The 17,947-nt window shown below is 42.5% G+C and overlaps 1 protein-coding gene across 2 annotated transcripts in view; it reads right to left on the bottom strand.

Moving 5' to 3' along the window:
• The window catches only part of tnk2b (tyrosine kinase, non-receptor, 2b), a 55,449-nt gene that overhangs the window by 34,190 nt on the left and 3,312 nt on the right, over nt 1-17,947 (bottom strand). For both annotated transcript variants that reach the window (XM_047589632.1, XM_047589633.1), the window contains exon 2: nt 9,523-9,743. The gene's annotated coding sequence lies outside the window, so the exon portion shown is untranslated. The remainder of the gene's footprint in view (nt 1-9,522; nt 9,744-17,947) is intronic.

Below are 17,947 nucleotides of genomic sequence, written 5' to 3'. Positions count from 1 at the left end.
TGTGTACCATACACCTGCTCAGGTAGCCTCCCAGTATGTTGTGCAGCAGGACACATCAGAAAAGAACCCGGACAGAACCCAAACAGTGAACTCTATAATGTTCCCGTTTTCATTATAGACCACATTTTAGAAACTCTGCTCCAGAAACCTGGAGAACTCCTTTAATAACCGCATTCTGGGGCTCGACCTTCGACCCCTGGAGCTTCATTTGTCAGCCACTTTGTGTCAGGGGGAAGTTAAAGCTAAGCCTGTTAAAACATGTAAACGCCTTCTCTATCCTCATGACGGAGAGCGAGGAGAAGCACAGCAGACAGGCTGTGGGTGTGATGATAAAATGTTCCCAGCCCAACACCACAAGGCACTTAAACCCACCTTTAAGACACGGTTAGTCCTGAAAGACTGAGAGGACCGTAACTCCCGGGTCCCTTCTGCCTCTTTACGACTGTTGGTGGGTAGACCGCAGTCTCTGGGGCAGCAGTGAGCTTTTCAACAGGAGCTGGATCAAATCCCTGATGTCTACTACTGATCTGGGGCTCGTAGGGTGGAAATATAATCAGGGTAGTAACTGGACAGCACAGAGCTAGTGGTTATGTTGCTCTGTGTCTGTGTGACTCCGTGGAAAGCACATTTTCTTTGAATCTTTGCCGTTACTGGCTCCGACCTTTCTACATTTAAAAGGATTATCCGATTCTACGGTTTTACTGTTAATAATTCTGCCGAATAGTTGTTAAAGTAACGAATAAATCAGTGAGTCTAAAAAATTAATAAATAAAAATAAATGCTGACCGGTTTACCAAAATCCCCAGTTCTTTTTTTTTCCAAACAAAAAATGAATAAACCCAGCTATAATTATGTTTCTCACTTTTTGCACAATTAATAAAATTACCAAAACGTCTGTAGGGACCATCCTAAGGGGAACTGAGGAGCAGAAAAAGGAACTAAAGGTTTAATTCAAGGACTACTAGTTATAATTGTAAAACAAAACCCACTCGTCTCCAAATGTTTAATCTGTCCAGCAACTCACAACTATTTAGAATTGCTCCTCTTAAAAAATAAAAGTGGTCTAAAAATTACAGGTAGAACTGCAACAATAAGTCAATACGGCAATTTACTGAGATGGTAAATGATAAAGAATTAATGTCTGTTCAACAGCTGGATTCACTGCTTTTCTTATTTTTAACAGATTATTCTTTGGTTTTTGGTCTTTTTTCTTCATAGACACCAAATTATACAGTTATAAAATAACTGGAAGGTTGTTTTTTTTAGTAAATGAGTAAATGACAGTTTGAACATCCTGAGGTTATATTTTGTAAATTTGAGGATATTAAGGAATATCCTCAAATTTACAAATATAAAATATACAGCACATCCAGATATACATACATTTGTATGTTGGATAATTGATGTTTAGTCATCTAACATTTACCATTTTCCATTATTTGTCACGGAATCAACTTCTGAAAGACTTCACTGTACTTATGAATTCAATTATAAATGCATCCTATAAGTAGCGCAGTAGAACAAAAAAGATGCTTTTTAGTAGTAAAGGAGAACTAGTTATTATGATAATATTCTAACAATACAATCATTATTACAGTTACAGTCTATCCCCTACATGTCAATTAAAAGGTTAAATTTAAAATGTGTTACAGACCCGCTTCTTCCCAGGCTTCACTTGAATTCTCTTTCCAACCAATTTGGTTCCCGGCATCAAGACGCACCAAGAAGAAATATTTCTTCTTCTAAGTCACTGTAGTAACACCATCCCACAAACTTCTGGACAAAGATGTAATTTTGTTGCTTTAGGTATACTCACGGCCAGACATGCCACCAGATGACTCACTGCTCCTCCATACAAAAGAAGACATTGAGATTGACCAATGACTCTGCTGCTGCGCTGAGGTCAGTGCTCTTGAGGAAAATGCTGACACAGTAAAAACGTCATCATCCAGTGGGGAAGCTGTGGTCTGGGTGTGGACTCTTGAGAAACCGTCCACAGCTCCCTCAACATTTCTGCTCCGCTTGTATTTTCACCTTCAGCAGTGGGCTAAAACCCGCCCGCTGATCCGTGGGCATCAGTTCAAACTATACTTCTGTCTCTCTGAACTCCTCACGCAACCCCAGCACCGAAAACCTTTAAGATTCAGGGCCAGACTGCTGCTAGACATCATATGTTTTCAGTGCTTCAGTCTGCTACATAGCTTTTAACAATTTGATGTTAAACTGAGAGCTCATTTCACCCCACAAAAACTAGTCAAGTTCTCAACCAATCACTCACCCAACTGCTCTCTCTGTCCTCAGGGAACAACAGCCACATATTTCCAGGTGATGAGTTACAACTTTCTCCATAATCATTGAGAAAAATGTACCTTTTTTCACCTGCCGTGTTTCTCTTGCGATCTTCCAATCCCCTATCGCCGTATTTTATTAGCTGGCAGCAACAGCTACTTAACATGGCACAGCAGTACTCATTCATTAATGGATATTTTGTACTTAAAAACACGGTGCCAAACAGGATAGTTTAAATTTGTTGAGAGAAAAAATAAAAAATTTGGTTGAATCTGTTGGTAGAGTGACAATTCTCTAATTAAATAACATGCAACAAAGACTTTGTTGGGTCTAGGCAATATGGGTTTTTTAGGCATTTTTTTTAATTTATTATTCTTTTTTTGTGGGGAGGGGTGGACGTGGGGGGTGTATATTGTATATTATGTTGTGTATTGTTGTCCTGACCTTTTGTTCTCGACCTATTGTTGTATTGGTTTTCTGTTTGTGGCTCATGTGGTTTTTTTGGTTTGTTTTATAGTGAGTATATAGTGAGAATGTGTATATTGCACTGCAGCCTGTAAAGTTGAAATAAATAAAAATAGTTTTCTGTTATTGTAAATATAATACCTCAGTTTTCTCTGAATCTTTTAAATAATTCATCTAGTCTCGCAATTTTAACATTTTGTAATATTTTATAATTCTGAAAAAGAAAACTGAATAACTGACAATGCAAATATAATTGTACTTCTATCTAACAAGAGCACAACGTAAAATAAAGCAAAATAATGATTGATGTTTAAAATGCTGATTTGGTTACTGGTGTATTAGCAAATGCTTTTTATTACTACAGACTTCTAGAGGCAGCTAAACAGTTTTAATAATGATGCCAGGGAGTGATTTGTCTTTTCCATTATTTTGTTAGTAACTGTATTCTGGTTTTACGCTACACACATCATCGGTCTGTGAACAACAGGGCGGATCCTGTTACTACAGCCTGCTCCTTCCTCAGTATTACTACCACTTCCTGAAATATCTTGAAATGATCTGCTGCCAGTAAATATGACACAGTGGCTATTGTCTTGTTTTTGTAGATACGTTTTTAATAAACAGTAGTGGTAAGTGCCATGCTCACTGCATCTCCGTCATTATAAAAGTCAACTTTGCCAATTAAATGCAATAATGTGAAGCTGCAGTTGCAGTTTGCCCTAGCAGCAGTCTCTGAACTCACCGGCTGTTGCCTGATGACAGTTAGCATTTCATTTATTCGCTGAAACTGCCACATAAATTAAGATCATAATAATGATGATGTAAACACTATTTGCTCCAGCCTCAGACACTAGTGTGTTTCTGTTAAATATAGTGACCTAACAGACACTGACTTCAGTGACAATCTTTGCCATTACAACTTGACCAGGAACATAAAGATCTTATCTATATTTAACATGCATTTAATTATAACTCATTTAATTCTGCTGAATGAATATTGTCACAGTCTGACTCTGTAGCCTAGCTGTCACCTTTTTATCCAGAGAAACTTGCAGCTTCACAGCAATTTGCCCAAAAACTCAATAAAAATGTTGAACTTGAAAGATGGCCTGGTGTCTGGCCTGAGACCAGCAGGCTCATTTGGGATCAATGTGGGTGGGGCACGGAGCCAAACATCCTAATGGTATTTATTTACTATTTCAAACTGAGTTGTCAGAAGAAATATTATCCCCGACAAATCCCCTCTTATCGCCCCTTTCGCGGAAAGATTTCCACTTCAACTGAACCAGACGTGGGACAGTCACACTAAACAAATCCACTGTGGACGGAGGTGTTTGTGTGTGTGTGTGTGAGAGAGAGAGAGAGAGTCCCGAGGAGACAAAGACACAATGTGCGCTTGTGTGTGTGTTTATGTGAATGTGATGGAGACAAAGAGACAGATAGACCTCTCGGCGATATAATCCTCAGCTCTCATGTCCTCTTTCTAGGAAGTGTCGAGGGGCTGAGTTGGTGGTGTTGGCTTTCCTCTGGCCCTCCAGGCTAAACAGGTGGGATTTAAGAGGGTGAGTTAAAGCCTCAAGGGGGGGCAACACTCGGCGGTTCAGGGCGGCAGAGGACGGGATTAGGAGGGGAAGAGAATGGGATGCGGGTCCTTGTGTTTCACTTCATGTATGTGTGCATTTGGGCCAAGGTCGCAGGTGATGACTTGTGCAGATCATCAGAAGCTGGAGCTCTGCGTTTCACTGCCATCTGGGCGCCTGGCCGCGCGTCACGCCAGGAGCTTTGTGCGGTGACATTGAAGTGACACCGAGCATACCAACTCATTCACACGCTGACCTCACATGCCAGCCGTGCCGCCTGGAATCAAGGAACATCCCACGTGTGGCTCTTCATTTTAAACCATTGTCATTATATAATATCGATCTATCAAACTTTATATTATACACTTCTGACATAATGTGTCTTTGTACTGTACAAAGTACAATACAAAGTTAAAGTTTTACATGTGAGATTAATGTAGTTAGATGTAATGTGTGGCAACATAGCAACTTTATAGCACGATCTTATCAATTGTTATTTATATTAGTTGTTGCATACATAAATATCTTGGGCTAATTACATATTGTATCCAACTCAATGTATTCAACTGTATTCAACATTAACCTGAACCACCAGGCAAAACTCCAAAGACATTCAGTTATATGTGTATACAACATTAGCCTAATAGCATAATTGGAAAACTCATATTTGAATGTTTTTGGAAAACAACAAAAAAATAAATAAAAATAAAAAATTAGCAAGCACAGTGGTATTTTTATTGGTTTTGTAACAGTAAGTCAAAAATGAATTAGGAAATGATTTGAAAGCCAACCAGTCAATCAGTCCCTTTGCTTAAAATCATTCTTTCCAATCAAACCTTTAAGACCTCATAATAGCATTTAGTCTGAATTAACAGTGAGGAAAAGCAATTTTGTCCTTTTAAATTTTTTAAAGCCCTTTTAACTTGCAGCATACATTAAAGGGAACAAAGCGTTTTCAAAACTGAGATTGTACTCTGAGCCATGTTTTATCTTATATTACTTCATCCGGCCACATGGGGGCAGTCTGAGGCAATGAGAGGGAAAGTAACACTTGAAGCACGTTTTATTCTGCATATGTTTATATTATGAGGCTGGTGTGAGCGTTAAACCTTATTTTTGGCGGCAAAACACAGATTTAATTCTGATTTGGCCTTTATCATTTAGTCCTGTTATTTTACATGCTCCGGTTGAAACAAAACTCTCTAAAAATAGTGTTTCCTGAGTATTTCACAGATAACGGATGTTAGCGAAGTTATTCAGAAAACACGAGAAAGACTACAGCCCAGAGCGATGCCAGGTTAGATGTTAATAATTCTCTGTTAACGTGTGTCTGCGGCTTCCAGGGACATAATCTCTTCTATTTTTAGAAAAAGCAGACTCACTCTCTCAGACTGATAATGGCACGTAGAAGTGTGCTGCTTATCCTTCAGCTTGGCACTGAGAAAAAGTGAAATGCTTGCTTAATGGTTTCAAGTGACACACCACTCACCATGGCTTCATAAACAACCTGATGGATGGGTTTTTAAAAACTTTAAAAACTTCTTAAAAAAGGTATAATTTACAACTATTTGTGAGGCTTTCTACATTTCTGCTCTATATAGCTGCCTGGAAGTGAAACAAAGTTTAATGCAGAGTGTATGTCAGTGTGTGTGAGTGTGTGTGTGTGGGCGGTAATGTGGGCTCCGTCAAGGACCTGCCAGAGGAATTGCATCATCACTCTCTACAGCGTTGCAGAGGTGTGTGTGTGCGCGAGCCTGGCCAATGTGTAAGCTGCTCTTCCGGTCTCCTATACTCTCCAGTGTGTAACAGATAACAGAGACAACCATACACACTGTACTCTGTGGCCCTGAGTGTGTTTTGCCATTGAGCGGAGCAGCCACGCGGCGCGCTACGACAGGGGCCACGGGGACTGTGCTGTCTCGTGGACTCAGAGACAAGCAAGTGTGACAAGAGGATTTAACACAACCACTCAAGGTTAAGTTTCTGTTTTTGAAAATTACATTACAACAAAGTTGGTAGTCATTGGGGTTATGTATGTATATATTTTTGGACTCTCTTTTCTATAGCACTCTTCCACTAGGTTACTGGATAGCCTCGTGGTATTTCCCTTTACACAGAGGTTATCAATCTTGTCAGAGGTGGAGGGCCGATGGTTAAGTACACAAACTGATGATACATATGTCAGACTAATCACAAGCAGATTTGGGTCAGTTAATCTTTCAGATGTTAAATCAGCGCTGAAGCTGTGGGAAGTCTCCCAGTCTGCAGCAGTGAGCTGCCAGTGTCACGAGATGATCTATTACAGGGTCACTCAATCAGGTAACCCGATGCATTAACAACACAGCGAACATACAATACACCCGGATGCCACGGACACCACGCCAGCCCTCCTGGAGGCTGGTAACGCAATACCTGGATATCTGTGTGCAGAATCTGAGAAAAAAAAAATGGGAAGAAAAACGACAGGTAGAAGTGAAAGGAGAGGAAAGCTAGAGAAGGAGTGAGCGGCCCAGCGAGGCGTGTGGCGACTGGTCTGCAGGTAGACAGAGTGACTGAGAAAGAAGCCAGCAGACTGGGGTATGGGGGGTATGGTGTGACAGCCGGATGCAAGTTCATGGTTAAAATAACACTGTCCTCTCTCTCACACCCACACACATACACTTTGACTCCCGGAGGCTCTCTTTACTCCAACTTCTCCTCTGTCAGTCTGGGCCCCCAAGGCCCTCCAAGCATTCAGAGACACTCTCCACAAAAAGCACGCTCACTGATCACTGCTGCTATTCTGGGAGCTTCCTCTTCACTTCTCCACTTCCGTTTGGTCCCTTTCTGTCCATCCTCACAAGCCTGCCCCTCTCTCCTGTCCGTCACTTTTACATAATATTCAAAGCAAGGGTGACAAGTAACTCAATCACCCGTTTCCTAGGAAGTACGGGAGGATCCTTTAAGAATCAGCAGCCGTAACGAAACAAACATACCTCTTGCATTTTACCAAAGGCAGAAAAACAAAGAACATTTTTGCAAAACCTCAATATCTAGGAACTAAATGAGTAGATGATTATATTAATAAACCTTACAGCAGCCATTTATCTAAATTCAGCTATAAAAAAGTATTTCTTTTTAATATAAAGGAACAAACAATGTCTGCATGACTAACAATGACTAATACGATACATTTGCAGCCTCATAAAGCGCATGCAAAGTAGAACAACTGATGTTGGCAATTATTAACGAGCAGACTGCCGTCTATAAAACGCAGCTCTATAGCAACGTCACACGCAAATCACTTTGGTACCGAGTTGATACTGTGGAATGAAAATGTGAGATGCCGGAACTCAGTGGGCGGACTCGTTATTATGAAAATCGCTGCACTGCATTCAGAGCCATAAACTGTGATGACAAAGGCGCGGTATGTGAACACTGCAATGTGGAACAGCCTGGGATAGTGGTTTCATGTGTCATTTGGATTTCATTATGAGGCTTGTTTCAACCGATACAGGAAAAAAAGAAATACTTCTGCATGTAACTGGACACCCCAACAACCAATTAACTAAAAGTCACCTGTCAGTCACCACATGTCATCGCAGGGCCTCTAGTGTTTGGTGTAGTGGAGGGGATGGATTGTCCATAATGGAGAACAGTTTATGCAATGTCCTCCTATTCCCTCACTGAGACAAATGACTCCAACTCCCTACCGATCACATGTCCAGCCTTTCAGGTCAGTTTGTTGATCCCACTGATGTCTTTTTTGCTGGTACTACTTCCCCAACAAACCACAGCAAAGAATAGGACACTCACTACAGCAGACTGGTAGAAAGACTCTAGTGACTCACTGCACATATTGAAAGACCTGAGCTTGCTGAGAAAGTAGAATCTACTCAGGCCCTTCTTATACACAGCATCACTGTTGTCCTTCCAGTCCAGTCTGTTGTTCATGTGGACTCCCAGGTACTTGCAGCGGCCCACTACTTCCACCTCCAGGCCCTGGACGGACGGAGATGGCTGCAGAGTTGCCACACAGTGTGCTATATTACTTCATTTCTGTTAGCAGGATTTTGATGGTGTAGATGCTGTGACTGGAGGCCACACATGTACTCCTCCAGTCAGCTATAAGAGCTAAGCGGGGTATTCCCTCTAGTAGAACGAGGAGGCCTGACTCAAGCAGTTCTGCAAGATATTCATCTTTAACAAGGCTGCTTCTCCTCCGGCCCGTCAACACAACATAACACAGAGCCATTCACAGACCTATACACCGATGGTCTGCCGCTGATAAGTAAACAGCCTCAATCCAGCCATTCATGTGCCGTCCACAAAAACAGACCTACAGCGTCACGGACTGCACCCGCTCACACAAGGTCACGTCGGCACATTTCTTCCCGCCCCATACAACGAATACAACATAAAGAGCGCATTACTCTAACCTATCCCTCCACTTCATGATCCCTCTCAAAGACACACTCGTTGCGACTTCTCTTTGCGCTGCCGTTTCTAGACACCTGTTTGGGAGGGACTGGCTGGCCGGCATCCTGTGCGTGGGTCTGTTTGTGCCTGAGAAACAGAGGGGTTTGTATGAAAGCCACCAGCGTGACTCTCACTTCCTCCTACTCTACCCCATCAGCGAGGAATTGTTGTTCAGATGACTGAGGCCCAAAATTAGAAATTAAACAAACCTGTGACGTGACAGATCCTTTTTGCCCGATAAAGCAGGAAGTGCCCGACCACATCCACCTTCTGTGTATTTTTAAAGAAAACACATGAGGTTTTGAGAAATCGCCCTCTTTCCATGGCAGTTCTGTTATGTTATCTGCGACTTTGAGCCGCACAACAGAAACGGCGTAATGGTGTGACACCGGATGACATCATGCCCGTGCTTTTCGAAGGTGAATAGTTTTCTTTCAGACCTACGCCGTGGACAACGGCACAGTCACTGTTTGGCATGATCTCATGTCTGCACAGCTCGAACGCGCGCGCGCATGCACAAACACACACCGCGTGGCACGGCAGCAAACAGAAATGGCAGAATAGCATCCAGATACACAACCACGCTCGTGCGTGTGTTTAAGCAGTGCACATGGTAACAAAAACAATCATAGCACACAGTCACACCCAGCTGCAGTGAAAAAAAGAAGGCATGATACTATTGTCCGACACACTGAATGTGTGAGTGTGTACATACACACACACTTCTTACCAGCAATATCCGAGCCACGGGAACCTGGATTCTTGTCTGATGCTGTAGGCGCTCCTCTCAGGTTGATGGCAGAAGCTCAACCGCAAAAAGACGAGGCCCCCAGTCCATCGAGGTGAGAGTTCACCGAGCTGCGCCAGGCACTGCAAGGCTTGCGGACGCTCACATGGTTTCATCTCCATCCATTGATGGACACAAACCCGGGAGTTTGTCGCCTGAAGTGCCTGGAAAACAAAATCAAACAAAACGATGCAATGGATTGGATCATGGAAGTTCAGGAAATATCATTTGAATGCTGACTGCAGACATGCAACTTTACTAGCGCCCACTACCCTTGTCTTGAGTGAGCGAGCAACATGGCTCTCTGAGCCTCTGAGATCACAGAGAGTTAACACGGTGATGAGAGAATGAATCAGAGCCCAGGACCCTGGAGGAGTTTCCTGGATTTCAACAGAAGGGGGCCTTAATTGGCCCTGCGGACACACACTCACAGTCTGCGCACATGATGACCGCAGAGCGGAAACAGGACGGCTGATGTTAAAACTGAAACCAAACAGCAATATCAAAAGCATGACGGTTTAAATAATGTGATATTCAACCCAGAAAAATGAATACATACGCAACATGAATCATTAAAAAGGTACCTAACCCTTCAGATACACTATAGGCTCACTTACAATCACCTACCAGTCTGTTTGAATAAAAAAACCAGTGTATTCTAATGTGACAGTTTCACAGTAAATTAGCTTCTCGAAGCTTGAAGATGTTGAGCATTTAGGTTCAAATAACTGAGAGGGCCGTTGATTCAACTCTGCTTTCACCGGAGGCTGTGGTTTGTAGTACTACTGATTTAATCTACTAAATCCTCCGCAAAAGCATCAGACAGTTATATCAGAACGCATCACTTGTGTACCGAATAAACTGGCAAGCGAGTGAAGATCACACCTGCAATGTACAGATCCACTATGAAGTGATTTTCAAGCAAATCCTCCTGTTAAATTGAACCTCCTGTTTCTGGGTAAATGAAAGTCCGCATGTGCTGAGATGAATCAGACGTCAGGCTCTTGACAGTAACTATCCACCCACTCACACATGACCTAACAGAACGCTGGCAACACCTGAAGTCAGTTGAAGAGCACGCATGAGTAACTCCCTCATAATAGGGACACTATTGCAAAACTGAGAAGTGAAAACATAAAGGTCGGATGAATCTGAAACGTTCCTTAAAGCATCTGCGATGATCAGGCAGGGGCACGACTCGGGGAGCAGCAGAGATGAGCTGCCATTTGGCAGCGCATTAATGAATCAACGCCACACAGCGGGCTGCTACCGGAAGCATCTTCAAGCACTGGATGTGAAATGACTTGACATCACTCTAAGCCAGGTCTGGGGGCTGGAGTAGGAATGCCTGAGGGGCCCTTCGCAGGAGAGGGCAGTGTGAATGAATAAAATTTGATTCACACGGACACACGAGGACACAGTCCACCCACCACCTAGTAAAGTGGCTGACTCGAAGTCCTCAGTGTCAGAGACGAAGCCCACAAAGAGGAGAAACACCGAGCTATTCTCTTTGCCTGCGTGCGCGCCACAAACGACCCCATTGTCTGTGCGAAAACAGAACACATACGCAACCGCTAGCGCTGCAGCAGGGCAGCAACGCACATATTCATAGGAACTGTAAACAAATACACACACTCGACAGTGTGGCGGCTTTTAAGTGACAAGCGCCCACCGGGTCGTCAATTATTTATCGACGTGCGCTGTTCACGCATTAGTGGCAGAGGAAAAAACAATAAAGCGCTTCCTACATCTATTGACACAAACCGTGCAGCGCGCCAGAAGGACACAACAGCACACAACAACACCCAACAGATTTGACATTTTTGGTAAGCAACAGGGGGAAGGTAGTCCATGGGCTGCAGCCCCCCGTCCTGGCACACACAAACACCTCCCAGTCCCTAGAGAGTGTGAGAAAGACCAAAAATAAACTGCGCGCACACCACAGAGGCCACTACACTACAAAACACTACACTAAACGTACAAGAGCGGCAGCTCTGGTACACAGCTGAGAGAATCAGCTACAGTGACCAACACTGTCTGCTAATGACCGGGGCTTTCTATGAATTTCTTGAAACGCAGAGAAGACATTTGGGGTGTTCAAAAGGAGATCGGTTGTCAGATTTATGTCAGCAGTGATTTACTGTGTGGTGCTACACCTCAAACCAATGCCATGGTCACATGGCCAAGGCCACTTCTGGACCCTGCATTTATGTGGATGTTACTTAGACATGTAGAACCCACCTAGACCAGACCAGACACCCCCACCCCATAGCAATGACACTCCTTGATGGCAGCAGCCATCCCCAGCAGGATGCAGGGGATGGCTGCCTTACCCTAGTACATACGAAACTGAATATTGTGTTTGCTGTGTGTGTCCGGATGACCCAGATCTTCTTTATATTTGTTCTAATCCCCCATGCACCTTGGAAGTGGTTGAAGTCGTTCTAGAAATACAACTTCTTCCACAGCACTGTCATTGGTAGCAGGCTGTAGTCAGCTGGGAATCAGAGAACATTACTGTACCACATCCACCAGCATGGTGGTGGCTTCTTGTTTCTATCAGGACATGTATCGCCTTTTTTTTTTTTTTTTTTTTTTTATAAACAATGTCTCACATGAAATGGTCCAGTCAAACACACGGGATTGGGATGTAGGCTCTCGCATCATATCGAAAACCAGCTGTAACAACTATCGTCATAAACGTAGGTAACTGGAGGCTTGTGTTCTATCTATCCAACATGGTGTGGATGTGTGGATGCTGGCACTACACTTTCTTAAAATGTTTATGAACTAAAACTAGTCAAAGTGGTTGCAGGGTCCAACAGCTGCCCTTTACTCCACTCCACATGTCTACACAGGGTATCATGTACATGCTTAGCACTATAGCATTAGATATACTGTATGGTGCCTATATATGTTATTAAGACTCGTTACAGAGCTCACACATTGTGTAAACACATATTAAGGACATATTAGGTTTGGTTCCATCCTACTACTATAAACGTCTCTCTCAATTCTAAGTATTTCAAATTATACATCTTTTATGTTTTCTTATTTAACTTTATCATGTTTAGACTTTGGTTTATTCCAACTTTCAGTTATATCTTATTTAACCTTTAAATTGCTGATTTGCACAGTCGAGGGTTGTTGCAAAGTCATTTCATTGCTGATACTTTAATGAACCCCTTGAAGCCTGAAACACTGCTTTTATTAGAACAGACTGTACGTCATCTGACGCATCAAAGTGATTGCAAACAATAAGATTGGGTGCCAAGACATATTCGTCCCTAAATAGTGGCTGCAGAAAGACGCTAAAAAGACATGTGATGTGAGTGTGTACAGCTCTTCATCCTATCTCTTTTTCATATAAATCGGCTTATAATTAACCCGGGTTTGTGAGGCTGAATAGATAGGCTGCGTCCCCTCTCTTTATCACTGCAGTCACTGCTGATTCATCCACTGCACTGGCGACAGACAAGCCTTTCTCTCATACTGCATCACTGAACAAAAACTAGTTTTGAACTGCATCATCTTTAGTTCCTCTAGTCTGAGTCTTAGGTCTTAATCTAAAACCACTGATAGTTGTGTAACATATAACAGTATGTGATTTACTCATGACACAGGCTAAACATGTGCGTCCGTCAATCGACAGTAATTCATAATCTATTTATTGACAGAACTTTTCTATTGCTCCCATGCACTGTTATGGTGACAAGCGATGAATGGAAAGTGGCCGAGGCAACTGTATACTATCCGCTGGACAAAGACAAGCAGCAGTTTGGGTCATACGATACGACGAGGGAGGGCAACACTTTCTCTGGAGCAACTGAGGAAAAGAAGACATGAACTATGAAATACCATCCTCTCTTGTCCTAGAGGACACAGTGCAGGAAACCCTATATCCTCTATTGCCATGTCACGCACAAACGCCTTTTGTAGGTATTTAGAACTTAGTGAAGAGAATATGTTGCGATGAATAGATTCATATATGTCAGCATTTAGTAGCTTTCTCTGTGGCCACCTACGATACACACATGTAAATTGGGGCTTAACTAAATGGACTCATGGGATTTGTAGCAATATGACATGACAGTGGCTTTAGATGAGCACTGCAAACATTGTAAACTTCAAGTGTAGAGGGACAGTTTTAGGGCTGGGCGGTATGACCAAAAATGTATATCACGGTATTTCTCAAAATTCTGACGGTATCACGGTATTTATTTTCCATGCATAATTTTTTACATTTTTCTACTGGTTGAGAGAGGAATTAATGCTGCAGATTGACTATGGATGGACTATTTTACTGTGATGATGAGTAAATATTGTAGAACAATCCGACACTAGTAGTAAAACAGATTTGCATGGCCCCATGTTAGCGCTGCCTGCAGACGCGGACATTTCCAGCTCGGAGATTAAAAAGCTAAAATCTGGGACATTTTCTGGAAAAGCTACAGCCGGGGGACAGGTCATCCAAAACGGGGACGGCCCCCAGAAATCGGAGACGCCTGGTCGCCCTAAAAAGAAAGACAAACAAGCATCGCTACATCTTTTTCAAGTCCTCTTGTTGTGCCGCTTCATTTTTTGGACTTTCTCCAACTTCACCACGCCTCGCAGTGACACAGTCACACCATGCGCGCTTGGAAGCGCTACACTGAAAATGGTCTGGACTGAAACAGTCTCACGGTGCAGCGTTCCTAACGCTGTGTATTTAAATGCACCGGTATATTAAAAATTCATATCATAACAGAAAAAAATACCGCTATGAACTTGTGTACCGCCCAGACCTAGACACTACACACCAGACCAGTTACTATGAGAGACAGGTACAGGTGCACTGGTTCACATTTTTAAACTGTCAACAAACCTCATAAAAGAAGCGAAATCACACTCTAACATGAAATGCTGTACAAAACTATTTTCAGGAGCTGATTAACACACATTTGCTCTTCTATAATAAACATCTACAGCACCGTGAGGCGCACACTCAACATAAAGAATCCGTGATGATTTTTTTTTTTATGATTTCTAGGCTTAAGCACACAAAATAAGTAGTTTTCCACATTACATTTTGTAAGATCTGTTCATGATACAGCCCCACCCACTTACCTACAATAACCCTACTGAGCAATCAAACTCCCACCTCCAGAAAGCTTCCGGCACACTTTTTCTCATATCTTATTCTTGGCCGTCATTCTTAATTACCCGACTTGGACATTGCGGCATATTAACTACCGGTTAAATTGCTCTGAGTCATAAGGTGTTTTCTGAGATTTTGTATTCAGACAGGAAGGTGGCACAATACCCTTGCAGACTTCCTGCAGGAGAGTTGGCACTGTGCGAAATTGGCGTTATTCCTGTCCTGCCGACTGCTCGTCGAGCATCGCTCCAGCCCTGACAGACTGCTTTCTCTCAATCTGTTTCACATGTCCCGTCACATGTAATCACACCGTCTCAGAGCAGTAATAACAGTTTTGACACCGACATCTTCAGTTAAAGCCGAGTTTGTCTCTCTCATTTTCAAAGACTCTTTTAAGGGATTACAATCATCACACTGTATGGTGTCATTAGGGAGGTGCTGCCTGGTAATGTTGGTTTTGAATACCCGTCTAAGACTGGCAAATCAGGATAAGGTAAACACATATTACTCTGATGTTATTATTGTACACCTTTCATTTTTATGTAGGATCTCTGAAAGCAGTCCTCACTGGAAACCTGGATAAACTATCTGCAAGACTTCACCAGATGATACCACAAAAGCCTGTGTCTCAACTGAATCTATAAACCTATGTATATCACTCTATCCCAATATCAATAAATCTGACGGTTATTTTCTCAGTCGACAATCATTTAATGTTTGTGATGTATTCTTAATGATGACTGAGAAGATATGTTCAGCTGTAGAATCAGGACCAGTCATACAACGGCATCCCGTCTGCCACTAAATCAGTCCTAGGGAGCAGAGCGTGACTATGTGTCAGTAACTTTGTTTAATTGCATTTACATCATATGACTGTGAGCCTTCTTCTTCTGGTTTAGAAACTAACACAACATCCTCCAAGTAATTAGCACTCGGAGGATGTATTCTATGAAGTAATAGACGACTAGATCAAAAGAAAACATTTTTTTTCTAAAAGATGCAGGCTGTTATGATGCAATGAGGTGACACTTTCATGAAGAAGTATTTAAAATAAGTGATTCCGTGTCTTTCTATATTCTGGAGATGTACTGTAGTGAACGGGCCCCAACACCAGAGGACGACCAGAGGACGACCAGGTGACTGCGACGGGTTGGGACAAAGTCAACTTGTAAAAACAATGAAGCCTCTGTCCAGTTCTGTGAATTACCCAGAGCTTCCTGTCTGCAGTTGGCTAAACATCATGTGGACAAGCCAGAAGACTATTGGGAAATTGTTTTAAATGAGAGGTGTCGTGTTTGGAGATGAAACAACACTGCATTCCAGCATCAGGACCTCATCCCTCCATGAAACATGAGGGGGGTGATGTCCTTGTTTGGGCCTGTTCTGCCACATCCGGGTCAAGACGACTTGCCATCATTGATGGACCAATGATTTCTGAATTATACCAGCACATTCTAAAAGAAAATGTCAGCACATCTGTATACGAGTTGAATCTTTGAAAAAAAAAACACTAGGTTAGACAAAACCACAACAACCCTCAAAATACAAGTCATTCCACAAGTTCTACTAGTTAAATAAGAACGCCATTGATGTTTTGGAAGAGCCAAATCAAAGTCCTGACCTTGATTTAAAAGACATGTTGTGGAAAAACCTGAAGCAATTGGTTTGTGTGAGGAAACTGAAGTGGTTCTGTTGTGAGGAATGGGCTAAAATTCCTCAAAGCTGACGACTGATCAGCAGTTACCAGAAATGTTTAGCTGCTTTGATTGCTCCACAAGAGTCACATCGGATACTGAAAACAAGGGTTCAAATGATTTATTTCCTTGAATAAATAAATGCAGAGGTATAATACGTTAGGCCTTTTGATTGGCTTCTCTTGGTCTGCTGTGAGGATGTGAAAGTCGCCTTGTTTTCAGCCATTTTTATGCAGAAAAATGTAGAAAAGTTTGAGGGGTGCAAATACTTGTAAGCGCCACTCTATGTACAATGGCAATGAGCAGTTAAACAAAAAAGGCTTTGGTGCAATATCAGGAAGGTACTAAGATATGAAAATATAGGTGGCACCCGTGTCTAACAGTATTACAGTGTTATATGTGTAATGTTGCATAAATCCTTTTCATGGCTGTTTTAAGGGATGACAAAGTTGGCGTTTGTGCTAATTTACTAAAAAAACTTTCACCGCTGCATTGCAGGCATTTTATCTCTTCTGATTTTAGTCGTGAAAGTTATAGCGACAGACTCACGGTGTGTGTGTCGTAAAGCATGTGTGGTGAGGAAACGTAACCAGGAAACAGCCTAACAACCGCACTGCAGCTTCAACACCGTGGAAGGAATATCTAGTAACATCTTTCGCCATCGTGCAGCAAGCCTGTGGTTGCATATTCTACAATGTGTTCAGATCTGTGCAAACAAAGGTGGAGAAACGGGGTCGAAATTGCTGTGGCCTGAATGGCTTTTGTTGAGAAAGGTGGTGTATACGTTGGCATGCACACCAACTTATCCAGTTGGGATAAGCAGAGGATATGTGGATTTTCATTGAGTGGTCGAGATAGGTTGACGGAAACTTTAACCTAGGTGCCTTCAACTCGGATTTCCAGATCGTAACAGCCATAACAGAATATTGATTTGATTGATCCATCTATCTGAGACGTGGACTTTGCCCCGTTGGGAGACAGTAGGTCAGAGCAACTTTAATGTCAAACACTGGCAACCATTAAAATTAAATGCTCTACTAAAAGAATAAAAAATATCAGTAAGGAAGGAATGGCTTGCATAATACTGAACATAAAAGTATAAACTTTACTCACAGATTTGCAGATAATGGCAGCTATTATGGCAAACTGGCACAGGGCGTGTGACATGACAGGTAAGGGGCAGAGGAAGTGAAAGGTAAAGAGGGTTTGCAGTTTGGCGACGTATAAGGCCAACGTGAGGACACTTTGGAAAACTGAAGATATTTTGACCAGTGCACATTTCCTTAAGCTCCTTCGAAGGAATGTTTAAGGTTAAATTTGGTCTTAGCATTTAGTTGGAGGTGAGGGTTGGCACATGTCAGTGTACGTCCTCTCAAAGTCACAGTCATACGATCATCTGTGCGGTTGGGCCGTTTTCGAGAGGTAAGCCAGCTGAGGTTAAATTTACACAGCTCCGCCGCCCTCAGGCTTCCCATTTGACACTATCGTTTGTTAGGTGTGTGTGAGAGAGAAAGAGGAAGAGAGGAGTATACCACAA

The sequence above is a fragment of the Mugil cephalus genome, chromosome 7 (genome assembly GCF_022458985.1).
Source record: "Mugil cephalus isolate CIBA_MC_2020 chromosome 7, CIBA_Mcephalus_1.1, whole genome shotgun sequence".
Lineage (NCBI taxonomy): Eukaryota > Metazoa > Chordata > Actinopteri > Mugiliformes > Mugilidae > Mugil > Mugil cephalus.
Note: the sequence above shows the minus strand (reverse complement) of the source record. Positions and strands in the feature narration are given on the sequence as shown.